The sequence below is a fragment of the Notolabrus celidotus genome, chromosome 1, assembly GCF_009762535.1.
Source record: "Notolabrus celidotus isolate fNotCel1 chromosome 1, fNotCel1.pri, whole genome shotgun sequence".
NCBI lineage: Eukaryota > Metazoa > Chordata > Actinopteri > Labriformes > Labridae > Notolabrus > Notolabrus celidotus.
Genome location: NC_048272.1, coordinates 18,965,757 through 18,981,630, shown reverse-complemented (window position 1 = coordinate 18,981,630; position 15,874 = coordinate 18,965,757). Strand labels below are relative to the sequence as shown.

General features: G+C 40.5%; 1 long non-coding RNA gene and 1 pseudogene across 2 annotated transcripts in view; one reads left to right on the top strand and one right to left on the bottom strand.

Moving 5' to 3' along the window:
* Positions 1-15,874, bottom strand: part of LOC117810354 — a 160,550-nt gene that overhangs the window by 33,842 nt on the left and 110,834 nt on the right. The gene's annotated exons all lie outside the window — the stretch shown is intronic.
* Positions 1-15,874, top strand: part of LOC117810314 — a 117,948-nt pseudogene that overhangs the window by 77,330 nt on the left and 24,744 nt on the right.

Here is a 15,874-nt window from a genome sequence, read left to right as displayed (position 1 = left end):
GGAGCACTCTCTAATTACACTGTTCCATCCCTAATGTGTCTGTAACAAGGAGGAGATGGGACAGTGTATAATGAATCCTCTCCTCTTACAGTGAGGTGCACGGCTCATGACATGGTGAAGTCAGGGATATGTCTCTGCTGCAGCACCACAAGGTTAGTCACAATCAAAAGCTCGACTAAATCACCCTCTCTTTTGTTGTCCCGTCAGGAGGACCATGTCGGAGATTGTGTGCTTCTCTGCTCCGTCTGTGACCAGAGCAGGACCGGTGCAGGTCAGTCTGAGTGTCGACAGGGCCAGTGTTCCAGGAAGTCTGGCCTTTGAGTACATCGAGGACCCCACAGTCCAGCGCATTGAGCCTCTGTGGAGCATTACGAGGTAATACAAAGTAACAGTGCTGTTTATTCACAGATACGAGACACATTGTTAGAATGACGCCTCAGGGGAATACATTAATTGCCATTCTTTATTATTATTCTTTATGACTGTAATTTAACAGCTGTAGAACTAGAGCAAACTATTTCTGTAATCAATCATTCTTTTCAGTTATTTTCAAGCAGAAACGTCAAACATTTGCTGGTTCAAGCTTCTTACACGTGACGATTTTCGCCAGTTTTTCTCAGTTAAGAAGGAAAATAAAGTCTCGAGGCCTGGTTCACTGAAGGACTCACTGAAGGCAGCATTTATGCCCCCAAAACCTGTGCAAATAAACCGAAAGGATATCGCCTGATTCACAAAGCATGTGCAAACAATTAAATGAACCACAAAGAAGTGCCAGTGTTGTTTGCACACATTTAAATGAGTCATTATGCATTTATTAGGATCAAAAATATATCTTTTTAAGCAAATAAGCCTCATTGCAAAAAACACCTAACACACGAACATTAGCACGAACAGTGTTGTACATTCATTGAATGCGCTCATATTTCGGTGAACAGTGAACTGAACCGCTCAGTTTGCAACTCATGAATGGTAACAACGTTATTCACTCTGGAGGCACAGAACAACTGCTCACACTCCGGCAGCAACTGAAAGTTACTGAGTGCTGTGTTTACAGTTGTCGAAGTCAGGTTTACGGAACCTGACAAGGATTTGGCATGGCTTATACGTCTAGAAATCCAGATGTAGTGATTAGTACCTGTGAAGCCAGCTGTTGTGAACATTTGAAGCAGTTTTAGGAATGAGTTAGGATGGATCCAAACAGGCTGGTCTGGTTTCAGAGAGGTGTAGCTTTTTGAGAATGAGGAATAGTTCACTTTCACTGTATGTTCAGTGTTTTTTTTACCGTCATTCATTTTATCTTAGGGGATCTTCTGCATGTTTTAAGGTGTTAAAGTTGGATCCTTCAGCCAAATATTCAGCTGACAGGTTGGAGAGTTAGATGTGTGTTTCTAAGTTTTCATAGCAGCAGAATTTCTTGTCTTGTACACTTAATACATTTCTAAAACTCTATAGTAGAATACTGTTATTCATGTAGTTTAGTAAATGTCAGTGATTAAGCGCTGGAGACTGAAGTAGAGGTGGCTCGCCTAAAAAATAATATAGTCTAGATGCAGCTAAAAAAAATGAACTTGAAATAGCTCACTTTTAGATCATGAACTTGCGCAACATTGATCACGAACAACTACGTGCACGCAAAGTGAACATTTTACCGTCTGCCAAGAATTGGTGGCCGCACTGTCGATAAGTTCTGTCACGCTCAAACTTTTCAGTGATCCCAACAACAATTTGACCTCTGAATTCACTGCAAATAAAATACCTGTACTATTAGGTCTGCTAATATTACTTTGACATGACTATTATTATAGTAATCAGGGGTTAAATCAGTCTAGGTCTGCTCAGTAACTCAGAAGTATCTGCACAAGTGATGTGTTTTGTGCAAAACACAGACAAGGACACTTTGTCTGGTTACCTCTAAAATCACATTCATTATTTGTCAATATAAAAATGTAGGTGTTTTATATTTAAAATCCTATCATAAAAAAACAGAGTAAAGCACAAAACAGAAATCTTTTAGAAGTTTGTTAAAACAATGTAAAGGTAAAATGTATTTAATGAGAGTTCTCGTCAAGGTGACTCATAAAGAAATGAAAACCTCAGTTTCGTATATTTGTGTCAGACACTCTTACAAATCTGAAATGAAAGCTTGTGCTGCTGCTGGTATCACAATGAGAGTCTGCTGCATAAACAGTATTTGAGTTACCTGTGCTCCGCTGAATAAAAGATGGGACTTTATGTGGTTTTTGGTGGGATTACCCAGCTCTGGGTCCCTGCAGGTTAGACTTCAGAGAGACACCCTGGCCCTGAGCCCGGTGACAGGAGGAGCTTTGTGGAGCTGCAATCAAGAGCCCTCATCATGAATGTGCAGCCCCACTATGTGGCCCTACAAGCTTAGGTAGCCTTTGAAGTGTGAGAAGAGAAGGATTGGCACTCTGTCAGCCTCACTATCCTGGGCAGTCTTTTTTCTTTTTTTTAAAGCCATTATTCCTCCTGTTTCTCTTATATTATTTTCCTCTCCTCCTCTACTCTCCAACTCTATACCACAGCTTTACACTGCAGCACGGGTTACACCGAAATTAGAGAGTCTTGTTTATTTTAATCACATCTAGCAGAGAGATGTAAACAAGCAGCACCTGTATTCATGCTATGCCAGCTTCACAGTCGTGGATGAATATAAAATAGCAGCCAGCTGGTTCGCCGTTTGATCTGACTCTCCTGGCCAATAACAAAGAGCGAGCCTCTGTGCCAGCTATACCTCCTCAAACCTGCATTAATGCAGCTTCTCTCCAAAGTGTGGGGTTTGCAAGTTAAAGAGACTGATCTCTCTGCAGCCGTCACTCTAATGAAATCATGAAAAAGAAAAGCAGGCTGTGTTCACATACAGGCATAAGCTGAAATGGATATTTAATGATGTATGTGTGCATGTCAAATAATTAATGCTTTGTTTATAAACTCGTTCTTTCCTTCCTTACAGTGGACACACCACCCTGACAGTGACTGGAACCAACCTGGATGTAGTTCAGGAGCCACGAGTCAGAGTGAAATACGCCGGACATGAATCCGTTAATGTGAGTGTGACAGCTTTCTATATATTTGTAACAATTGCGGGATAATGCGCAGTTTGTGGGTCTTTTTAAGAGAAATATACAATAACAGGGTGATGAAGGATGCTGTCCATTATCCAATTTACTTAATGCTACTCACAAAATAAATAAATAAAAAAACTAATGGATAGCTAAAACATACTTTTATTGATTTGAAATGATCTTATTTTCTCAGAGAAAGAGGCTGTCTTTTAAATTTACTGTTGAATCTCCATTTATTTTAGCGATACACTCAGTAGTCTTCGTAAAATCGATTGGGTTGGACAGGAGAGACAAAAAATAAGCCTGGGGCTTCAGCCTACTCCTTTTTTGGTCATAGTTGTTGTTTTTTTGTTGTTGTGAATTTTATTTTGTGAAACAAATCAGTGTCATCATGTAAAATTGTGTTATTTTTTTTTGTTGGACTACTTCTCACACGTTCTTTTTTACGGTGGCCCTGAAGTGCAAAACATAACGGCAAATCAGAAAACACAACACGTTGTGTTTTTTGATTTGCCGTTGTGTTTTTTCATTTGCCGTAGTGTTTTCTGATTTGCCGTTGTGTTTTCTGATTTGCCGTTGTGTTTTCTGATTTGCCGTTGTGTTTTTTGATTTGCCGTTGTGTTTTCTGATTTGCCGTTGTGTTTTCTGATTTGCAGTAGTTCTGAAAACCACAATACAAGTGAACATTTCCTCTGATGGCAAAGACAGTCAGGTCAAAAGAAAATGGTAGAGAGAGTTGAGAGTGACATACAGGAATTGAACCTGGGCCGCCTGCTTGAGGACCATAACGTCTGTACATGGGGCACATGATTTTACCACTAGGCTAAATTGCTGACCCAACGACATTGTGTCTTGACGTGAATGTGTTGTTACATCCAAACTGGATGAAGTCCTCCAAGAGTCTGTGATCAGAACTGGAGATGTTCTCAAATGATTAGTTTACGAGTTATTTACACAGAAATTTAAATTCCAACAGTAAGCAGAGCTAGCACCACCAGCCTTCAGTCCTCCCTGCCCTACGTCAACATCCACATGCCTGTGCTGGTTACATATTGCTCCTGTTAAGTAGTTATATGCCAGTTCAACCAAACACTTATTACATACAACTGTATCTCCATTTTCTAGATCAAAATACTGTCACACCACAAGCCACACAGGTGTCATGTGTCATCTGTGCTTGTTTACATCCAGGTAGTAGTGCATTTTAGCATTATGGCTGAAGCCATTAACCAGATCTAATGCCCTACTAGTGGCTGGTGGCTGCGATACGGATAAGACACAACATACAAATAACAATTCAAATATCTATCATTCTTTTAACTGATTAGTAGTTTTAGTGCCGACAACAGGGGGACAATGTTTATTTGTTAAGTCGACTTAATGTGAACATCCCTAATTAGAAAAGAGTCTCTAGTAGGGCCTGTTTCTTATTCCTTCATTCTGCTGTGTGGAAATAACAGAAATCGCAGTAAAGGACCAATCAGGATCAAGTATATAACAAACTCTGTGTAGAGGTGTGATGACATTTTTCATATAGCATTTAAGCAGTTTAAGTCCCAACATTTATTTATGAAGGAATTTTGACATGTTGGTTAGGGATGACTTTGTTTTGAGCATGAAATATTGTTCAACTACCAAAGTGTGTACAAAGTCAGAAAAATAACCCGTCCTTGCACCAAACAGCCTTCAGGAGGGGAAATTAACCAACAAGAGCTTGAAATATTGTAGAACAATATAATAGGCTGTTCCTGAAATGTCAGAGTTGCTGTGAGTGTAGAAATAGAGCCATAAATAAACAAAGGTGCTGGAAATAGGCCACATAAAGAGAGATTTACTCCAAAATGAGATTTAACAAACTGACATGAGAGTATTACTCAGTTTTTGGTGGTGATTTATGGTGCTGATTCGCCTGAGCTCCTCGGGCAGGCCGCTCCAGAGTGATTGATTGTTCCAAAGTGTTGCAACCCCGGTGGCAAAAGTCTGGTCACCTTTAGCCTTTTAGTTTTCCACTTTGGACCTGTCAGGGAATCGCCTGAGGATCCCAGACTGCACACCGGGTCGAAACTTTTGGAGGTAACTTTTGGCTTGACCTTGAAAGAGATCAATATAATCCTAAAAAATCAATTCCAAACTGTCAACGAGTGAAAGCTGCCAGAAACAGAAGGATACCTCTATAACAGCTTCTTTCCCTCGGCTATGAAGTCTCACTCGAGCCCTCTCCTAACATACTGCTGACATGACCGTCCCTCCATTCAACCATTTATCCTTTTAACTATAAGACTATAAGAGGTCAGAGGAGAATGGGTAGACTGGTTCGAGATGACATAAAGGTAACACAACAGACACTCAAATAACCACTCGTTACAACCAAGGAATGCAGAATGCCATCTCTAAACTCACAGCACGTCGAACCTTGAAGAAGACGGGCTACAGCAGCAGAAGACCACACCGGGTGCCACTCCCTGTCAGCTGAGTACAGGAAACTGAGGCGACAATTCACACAGGCTCACCAGAATTTGACAAAAGAAGATTAAAAAACGTTGCCTGGTCTGACGAGTCTTGATTTCATCTGCAATTTTCAGATGGTTGGGTCAGAATTCGGCGGAAACAACATGAAAGCATCGATCCATCCAGCCTTGTATCAACAGTTCAGGCTGGTGGTGGTGGTGTAATGGTGTGGCGGATATTTTCTTGGCACACTTTGTGCCCCTTAGTACCAATTGAGCATCGTTTAAACGCCTCAGCCTACCTGAGTATTGTTGCACATGACAATGAGTTCACTGAACTCCAATGGCCTCCACAGTCACCAGATCTCAATCAAATAGAGCACCTTTAGGATGTGGTGGAACGGGAGATTTGCGTCATAGGTGTGCAGCCGACAAATCTGCAGCAACTGCGTGATGCTAAAATGTCAATATTAACCAAAATCTCTGAGGAATGTTTCCAACACCTTGTTGAAAGTATGCCACGAAAAATTAAGGCAGTTCTGAAGCCAAAAAGAGGTTGAACCTTTTACTAGCAAGGTGTACCTAATTAAAGTGGTTGGTTGCTAACCCCGTATAAACCAAGGGGAGGATCAAGAAGAAGACGCAGCAGAAGAAGAAGACGACTCACTAAACAGCTAGCTAGTCTTTACTCACCTACCCCTTTAAAAAACATTGTGGATAAGTTGTATGGATGGTTGCCACCCCCCATAAACAGTGGGGTGGATAAAGAAGAAGAAGCAGCAGAAGAAGACTCAGTAATCAGCTAGCTAGTCTTTACTCACCTACCTCTTTAAAAATCAAATCAAATCAACTTTATTTATACAGCACTTTACACACAACACGGTTGATCCAAAGTGCTTTACAACAGGCAATGAGGAAAACAGAGAAAATTAAGTAAAAACAACAAACAGGGGAAGAGAGAGGGAGAGAAGAGTGGCAAGAGAGCAATATGATTACAAATGAAATTCACAGTAATAATGACAACAGTAATGACAGAAAAGACAATAAACAGTGAAAAAAAGCCCATGAATAAAAGTGAGTTTTAAGACGACTTTTAAAAGTCTCAACAGAGGGGAAGAACCGGATGGTGGGGGGGAGAGAAGTTTTGGGGCACAGATAGAGAAGGCCCTGTCCCCATATCTCTTTGTCCTTGATGTTCGGACAGACAGGAAGTTTTGGTGTGATGATCTGAGTGCTCTGTCAGAGTGATACGGAGACAGGAGTTCTGAGATGTAAGAGGGGGGCAAACCATGAAGTGCTTCATAAACAAACAGAAGGATTTAAAAATGAATTCTGTGAGTGACCTGAAACCAGTGGAGGGAGGCAAAACCTGGTGTTATGGTCTCTCTTTTTTGACCTTGTCAGAATCCTAGCTGCTGCATTTTGGACTACTTGAAGGCAGGATTATGAGGACTGAGTGATGCCAAAGTACAAGGAGTTACAGTAATCGATGCGTGATGGATAAGACTTATGGATGGTTGCCACCCCTGATAAACAGAGGGGAGGATAAAGAAGAAGAAGAAGAAGAAGAAGAAGAAGAAGAAGAAGAAGAAGAAGAAGAAGAAGAAGAAGAAGAAGAAGAAGAAGAAGAAGAAGAAGAAGAAGAAGAAGAAGAAGAAGAAGAAGAAGAAGAAGAAGAAGAAGAAGAAGAAGAAGAAGAAGAAGAAGAAGAAGAAGAAGAAGAAGAAGAAGAAGAAGAAGAAGAAGAAGAAGAAGAAGACTCAATAACCAGCTAGCTAGTCTTTACCATCGTGTGTGACTACTGTTGTTGCACAGATCATGTCAGAGGCGGTGACAGATGAAAGTGTGGTCCTCTACCTTCACCCAAAAGAGTTTCCTCATGAGTTGGGTTTCTTTTTTTGTTTTCGTGGTACATGAAACATGTTTTTCCTTGTAGATGTTTTGTTTGTTTTGTCAGGGTACTCGTTCTTTCTTGTACATTTTTTGTACTATTATGGCTACAGTCTCTCTCTCCATCTCCCTGTACTTGGGTTTAGAGCATCCAAGAAATATTGTTATTGTTAAAGTTTTTGGCGTCAATAATCGGGAGGTGAAAATCTGATAGCCCTGTGTGGGAGTCAGTTCATGGAAAGAACATTCTCAAGACTTTTTATAACTTTGTATTCAGAACAAGTGTTTGAGATTTCATCCTTGAAAGAGTGTTCCTGGTTTCATTGGGTGTTTCTTTATTGTTGCCACAACAATGGAAAGACACTTTGAATGTAAATATAAAAAACCTCAGGTAGAAGCTTGAAAAAGAGAGCAAGAAAGAAAGAAAATCCCAGCAAGGCCACAGAAAAATTAGGAACTTCAAATGAATTTTGTTTGAAGAACACAAGTGTGTTTTTGTCTTCAGACACTGATGTGAGATAGAAACGCCCCAAGCTAATTAAACATTGGGGTAATGATGCTGGCCCTGCTGAATTTGAACCAGTCATTAAAACTGCATGTTTTACAGAGTCACTGGCAGCACGGAGATCTGAAGGGATTAAAGCTGAACTTTAACCCGAATCAGCAGCTGAAAGAGGGTCATTGGTGAATTTAATGAGGGCAGTCTCTTTATCGCACTGATCTCCAAAACATAACTAGAATTGCTTTAAAGTGTTTTGAATCGCAGGAGAAGTTAATTGACTCGAAACAACTTTCTGTGGAACCTCAGATAAAGACGAAGCTTAGAAATTGGCCTGAAGGGACGGGGAATTTAAAGGCTCGGCTTGATTTGAGGAGGATTTTCAAGAACTGCAGAGGAAAACAGAGGGCTCATGACGATTTGGGACAGGTATTATTCAGAGATAAAAAACAAATAACCAAACAGAAAGAGGGAATGTTCCGGAGTTTACTGTTAACCTTGTAAAGGGAGGGAGAAATTACCTTCATGTTACTGTTTTTTTAATGATGTACTTATTTTTTCCAGGTGTCAAAATGTTCTTCATTAACACATGACGTGTCTCTGGGATGCTGTTAGTTATGAAGTGCTGCAGCAATGCTGGGGCAAGCAGGTGTAGTAAATTCACAGAAACAAGGTTAAAAAAAGCGAGCAGACAGATAACATACGGATAGGTGGAGCTTCTTATTCTAACACTGAAGTGTGGTTAAAAGACGCATTAATGTTCAAAATGAAGATATGTTCTCAGATAAAGGAGAAAATAAGATAAGAGGAATGAAAAAGAGTAAAATTAAATATAGTAATCAAATAACAGAAAAACGGTTTGGGATAATAAAAAGGTAAAATATGAATATACACATAATAATAGTCAAAAGGATACACATTGATCAGCCATAACAATGTGACCACTGACGGGTAGAGTGAATAACAGTGATTATCTCTACAGTGGAACCTGCCAGTGGGATGTCATGCTGCAGGTGAACATGTTGTTCTCTAAGTTGTTGTGTTTGAAGCAGAACGAAAGGGTGAGCTTAGGGATGTGAGCGACTCTGACAAGAGACAAATTGTGACGGCTCGACAACCGGGTCAGAGTACTTCCTAAACTGCAGCTCTCGTGGAGTTTCCTGGTCCGTACCAACTAAAAGAGGTCCAAGAAAGGAAAACCGGTGAAACAGTGACAGGGTCGCAGGCGGCCGAGGATCAGTGATATGTGTGGAGAGCAGAGGCCGGTCTGTGTGGTCCAACAAAAGAAGTACTGGAGCTCAATCTGCTGAAACAGTTCATGCTGGTTCTGACAGAGAGGTGTCAGAACACACAGGGGAGACAGTTTGTTGTGTGTTGAGCTGAGAAGCTACAGACTGGTCAGGGGGGTCATACTGACTGACCCCTGTCCATCTCTGAAAGCTCCTACATAAAGGGACATAAGCATCAGAACTGGACCATCAAGCAAATGGAAGAAGCCAGCCAGGAGGATCATAGTGTTGAGCATCTGTGGGATGTGCTGGACAACCAAGTCTAGTCTTCTGGGGGTCCATCTCACAACTTACTAAGGGTGGGGCAGCTTTTGTTTGGTGGTCGAGTCGGTCTTCTCTCAATTGGAAGGTTGGGAATTTGATCCCGGGTCACGTTGTCTACATGGCCGAAGTGACTGTGCTATCGGTGTGTGAATGGGATTAGTTGATACTTATGTACTTATGGGCTCTTTACATAGCCCATTTCTCAGATTTTTGTAAATATATTGTACATTTACTTATTTAGTTCTGTACATACTTTTCTCAACATATGTTAATTAACTTTTTTTAATTGCTAATATTTTTTTAATAATTACTATTTTATATGCTTTTGTTTACTCTATACTGTTTTGCATTGTCTTTTGCTGCTGTAACTCTTTAAATTTCCCCGTTGTGGGACGAATAAAGGAATATCTTATCTTATCTGCCATCAGTGTATGAATGGGGGAATGTGACGTGATGTAAAAGTGCTTTAAGTGGTCAAAAGAGGAGAGAAAGCGCTCTATAAACATAGTCCATTTAAAGGATCTTGGTGCCAGATACAACAGCACACCTTCAGGTCATTCTGGACTGTTTTGGCCCTGAGCTAACTAAAGTGGGGCCTACACAATATTAGGCTTGTGGTCCTCAGTATAATACTGGTACGCTATCTACATTTTTCCATTGTGGACGGAGACAGGCTATAGCTATCGCTTCTACTAAAAATTGTGGAAGTATTTTAAAAACATACTAAGGGATTGCTTGTTCAGCCCAGTAGTAAAATGGTGCACCCCATGTATAAAGGCTATAGTCCTCAAAGTGGCATCCCCAGGTTTGACTTCCATCCTGGGCCCTTTGCCACATGTCATTACTAACTGTCTTTTCCTTGTTACCGACTCTATCCTCTGTCCTGTCCTCTCAGTAAAGGCATGAAGAGCCTCATATAAATATAAAAAACAAACTCTCGGGGAGTAGTGTTATGTTGGAATAGAAAATGTGTGTTATTTTGCTATAATATAGGTATCTAGCAAAGTTAGTTTTTAAAAGATCCCTCAATATATTGCCTCATTTCATTTTCTAAGCGTGGAGGAGTCAAAGTTCTTTTAAATGATGTGTTATAAGTCTCTGTCAGGGGTTTAATTCTGTTGTAAGAGCATCAAATGTCTGTTTTTAATGTTTCATGCAGTAGTTAATCATGCAGCAGACAGCAGTGTAAGTCATTACAGCATTAAATATGTGTATGATGACATGTACTCTACAATCAGGTCTTTGTAATATGCCTCACACTCAGTCTGGAGACATGTTCTGTAACATGTGTTCTAATACCTGCGCTGTGCGTCTCCCCTCCAGGTGTGCAAAGTGCTGAACACCACCACCATCAGCTGCTTCGCCCCCTCTCTGAAGGCGGAGTACACAGCGGACCAGGAGACCATCAAACACGTGGATGAGTTTGGCTTCGTCTTTAACAACGTCCAGGCTCTGCTCACCTACAACAACACCAGCTTTGTGTACTACCCCAACCCTTACCTAGAGCCCCTCAGCTTGTCAGGTGTGCTGGAGCAGAAACCGGGAGCTCCCATCATACTCAAGGTAAGGCACCTGCTACCACTCAGGGTTGTAGTCAATAATTAAACCTCAAGTCCAAGTCGAATCTTGAGTCCCCAGAGTTCAAGTCTGAGTCACTAAAGAAGAAACTGAGTTGAGTTTGAGTTGAGTCACCTTTATCCGAGTACAAGTAACTTCGGCATCTCACTTACTCTGACAGTAAAGTGAAGGTAATGTAAATGCAGGAAGTGTTGCTGAACATCGCTGCTATCTGTCTAACCACTATTGTCTCTCCCTCTCTTAAATTCCTCTATTCCTCTTTCCAACCCCAATTTGGTATCAGCAGATGTGTGTCTAACATGAGTCTGGTACTGCTGGAGGTAACTTGCTAAATGTTGCAAAGTGCTCTGCTCATGGTGGATTAAGATGAGATCAGACTGAGTCCTGTCTGTAAGATGGGACTGGATCTTATCCTGTCTTGATGTTGGGTCTTTAATAATAATAATAGAACATAGTACGGTCTAGACCTGCTCTGTTTGGAAAGAGTCTTCAGATAACATTGTTGTGATTTGGCGCTACATAAATACAGATTGAATTATTGATTGGACAAGACATAAACTTGCGTGCGGGTAAACACACATCAGGTGCCAGCACCTGCTCAAAACTGAATAAATGATTTGAGCTTTTAGAAAACTAAAAGAAACACTAAATAGTCTTAATCAATAAACAAGTTCAAGCTTTTTCCCTTCCAAGTCCAAATGCAGTCAATTCTTGAGTCCAAATCCAAGTCTGAGTCATCAGTGCTACCTCTAATATAGTTTCTTTCAGCACTTTGTACTGAAAGTGACACTGAAGAATGTCAGATACATGTAATCTAGTCGTATCCCATCTTATTACCTTATAGAAGCATTCCCCTGCCTTCCCCATTTTCCTGTAAATCTCTAATAAGGATGACAAAAGTAAGAGTTTCTTTCTTTGCTATGTTGGGAAAAAAGACAAAGACAAACTTTCAGTATTAATGAAAGGAGAAGGAAAATGTGACAAATTATAATAAGCCAGACTGTAGGAAAAAGTTAAAGATATAATCTGTTCAAATGCCAAGTACAAGACAAATAAATCAGAGAATAAAATGTTGTTTTTTGTCAGTGTCTTACGTTGTCATTTAAGAATACAGGAAAACACTAAGATAGAGGAGAAATGTAACATTTATATAAAGTTTGAATGTTGTGAATAGTAGTGAGTACAGTATATCTTTATGGTTTGAGATAAAGAGCCTGAAGAAGTCTGTGAGAATAAAGTCGAGATTGAGATTCAAAATGTTGAAGATAAAACCTATATGTATGTGGATGCCATCACAATAAATGTAAGGACAAATACAATCATAAATATTAACTTGAGTGTTTTGACTATATGTCAACATTTATCTTTATTCTCTTGATTTAAAAACAAAAAGTAATCATCCTCCTCTTGTTCTCCTTACGCCTAATGCTTCTCTGTTTTTAGGGTGAAATTGTTCCTTTGTTCTGTGTTGTATATTTATTTTCTCTAACTGTGTTTCAGGGACGTAACTTGGTGCCATCTGCGTCTGGTGGAGCGAGGCTGAACTACACCGTGCTGATCGGAGACACGCCCTGCTCTCTCACCGTGTCCGACACTCAGCTACTCTGCGAGCCGCCGAACCTCACTGGGCAGCACAAAGTCCTGGTCAGTGCGGCAGGGTCTCTTTCTGTCTATCTGTGCGTCTGATTGCCCGTCTGTGTGGATGTGGGTCACTGTGTGTAGGTCAGAGCGTGTGTGTGTAAGTGTGTGTGTGCGTCACTGTGTTTGTGGGTCAATGACAGGCTTTCAGTTATTGTCTGTCACTCATGGTCTGTTAGGTTCACAATTACAGCACAATGCCCTCCAGAGTTATTGACAGGCACTCTTCCAAATAATGAGGAGAGAGCGGTAAAAGAAAAAGCTGCTGAGCCTGGAACTTAAAAATAAATCTCTTTCTTCAAAGATGATTGTTCGGGAAAATGGTCCATATCTCCATTGTGCTCATCAATCTAATTTGAAGTTCACGGCCAACCTCATCTTGTAATCATTGTTCTTTCTCTTTGAGTTTTTGAAAACTGTGCTCTGCTCGTACAGGTCCAAGTAGGAGGACTCCACATCTCTCCAGGAGAAGTTCACATCCGCTCTGACAGCCTGCTCACTCTCCCCGCCATCTTCAGCATCACAGCCGGAGGAGGGCTGCTCCTCATCATCGTCATCATCGTACTGCTGGCCTACAGACGCAAGTCTCATGAGAACGACCTCACTCTGAAGCGGCTGCAGATGCAGATGGACAACCTGGAGTCTAGAGTGGCTCTAGAGTGCAAGGAGGGTGAGGGACTAAACCTTGGTTATTTTAACTCTACCTGCTACTTTTAATTATGACTTAAGATTTATTTGTGACACTTTTCTAAACTCATGTTACAAAGTGCTTTACAAGTAGAAAAATATCAAGAAAGGCAAATGACAGGTTAAATCAATAAAACCAAAATCGCCAACAAGACGAGAGAAAATAACTCTAAAGTTAACTCAAGATTAAACTCATCATGCTGAATAAATCTTTTGGATAATGTCTGAAGTGGCTTCCCTAACTTAGTTATTTATTTAAATTAAACATTTTTATTACGTAGGACATAATGCAAGGTAAAAAGTCCATTATAAGGAATTAATAGATGACTGACCTTCATGGAGGACGCTCTGTGAAATGTTGGTAATAACAGAATTTGATGGTTTGCAAATGATTTTAAGTCCAGAATTAATTGGAAATAATACAAAGAGAACAAATGAAAAGTTGAAACAGGTGAAAACACCTGGAGAAACATCTCTAAACTAATTAGTCTTATTAGCAACATGCCAAAAAAAGCATGACTGGATATAAAAAGGACACTCCAGAGACGACGTGGGAAGAGATTTAGCACTCTGTCAGAGACTGCATAAACAAATAGTCCAACAATTTCAGAATAATTAAGGATTAATAGTCAGGTTTAATATAAATGGACTGTTTAATGGCAGCTTATTTCATAACAAGAGTAGCTGGACAACTCATTGTCCAACATCAAGATTTAAAGAAACAACAAGGTTACAACAGTAACAGTTTCAACAGGACTACTGAAAGGGTGTGCAGTATCAGAACTAAACAGACACTTTTCAGACAATCAGGATTGAGTATTCCCTCTGACAATGATAAAGTAAATCTTCTGGCAAGGGGAATACTTGGATTGATAGCTATTAATAAGGATGGGGTACAGGTGAGGGTTAGGTTTACAGGATGGGTTAGTTATGATTATGTGTTACTGTTAACAAGTAGCAATTCACTTTAAAAAAAAAAGAGGGTTTGACTGTGTTCCTGTTTGTATGTATGCATATTTTGGATATAGGTTGATATAATGCTGTTGACAGTTTAACAGAACCCCTTAGAATGTGTCCTTTATTAGAAATTGATGTACACTCTTCGTCCAATCAGCATCAAGCATTCCCCCAGAAAGTAGTATAATGAATATTGTGGCAAAAGCAGAGACTGTATAAGGAAAATGGACATAATATCTGTGACGTCACCCATCTGTCCCTGAAGCACTGTTTTGGAGCTAATTGTCAGCGGATGCCATATTGGAAATGCTGAACACAACCTGACTATGTCCGAGCTAGTGTGAGGTAAAGAGGCGGAGCCTTTAGCCTTTTCGCTAACAGCTACAGGAGCCCGCCTGTCAATCAAGTCAGCCATACCCTTTTTTGGCAAAACCTCAGATGTTTAATATCTTTGAAAGTACAGAGTTCTAAGAAACTTCACTCCCGTACAGTGTGGGTCGATAGAGAAATGAGCTTCCCAGACCTAAACTGTTTTTTGAACCAGGCTGTAAATATGTTTATTATTACTGTAAAGATCGTCTTCTTTGAATGGGTGTGTATGTGGTGTCCGGTGTTTCTTCAGCCAGCCTCAAATGGACGCTCGATGAGCTGCAGTTTTTAGCACTTCCACGTGGGCTTCATATTTTAAGACCCGAGGTTGCCACTTGGGAGAAAAACTAGCTGAATGGTTTTTGATAAGGATGGGCTTATTAACTACCACATGCATTGATTTTATTGTCAAAATTACATTTTAAAAACATGAATCCAACACAGCTAAGAAAAAAAAAACCTCAGTCAGGTTTACTGTGAGGAAACAGTTTGTTGCACACTTCTAACACACTGCCCTCTCACACGCAGCTTTTGCAGAGCTGCAGACAGACATCAACGAGCTGACAAGCGATCTGGACCGAGCTGGCATCCCCTTCCTGGACTACCGCACATACGCCATGAGGGTTCTGTTCCCCGGCATCGATGACCACCCTGTGCTCAGAGAGCTGGAGGTAAGTCATCCTGAAGCATGGCTGCACTTCTTGAATTCAGTTTCCTACATTCCTCTGACATCTTGACCTCACGGCTCCGGTACCCTTCAAGCTAAATCGATTTTGTCTTGTTGGCGAGTGCTGTCAAACTGCTGCCGAACAGAGCAGAGTGAGCAAATGTCAATCACTCTTCAGGGTTTCTAACGCACACTCTCTGACATCTGAAACTTTGAGAAATATGTTTTCTCTCATCAGTGATTCTCTCTCAGGTTCTATGAAGAGGTTGTCAAATGTTTGTATATTGCTTTGTCAAAATCGTGTGCACGGCTAAGTTTGATGTTGAAGGAAACAGTAATGAGGTCATGAAAGTACATTATCATTTCAGTAGAATAAGAAAATCACATTGTTAATTACATGTGTGCTGTTGATTTCATCGCCTGTTTGTGTAGAAATAGCTTTGTCATCCTCATCTGAGTCCTCTTAGTTCTCATCTGGTGTTAAAGTCAAAAGGGTGCTTGTTTTC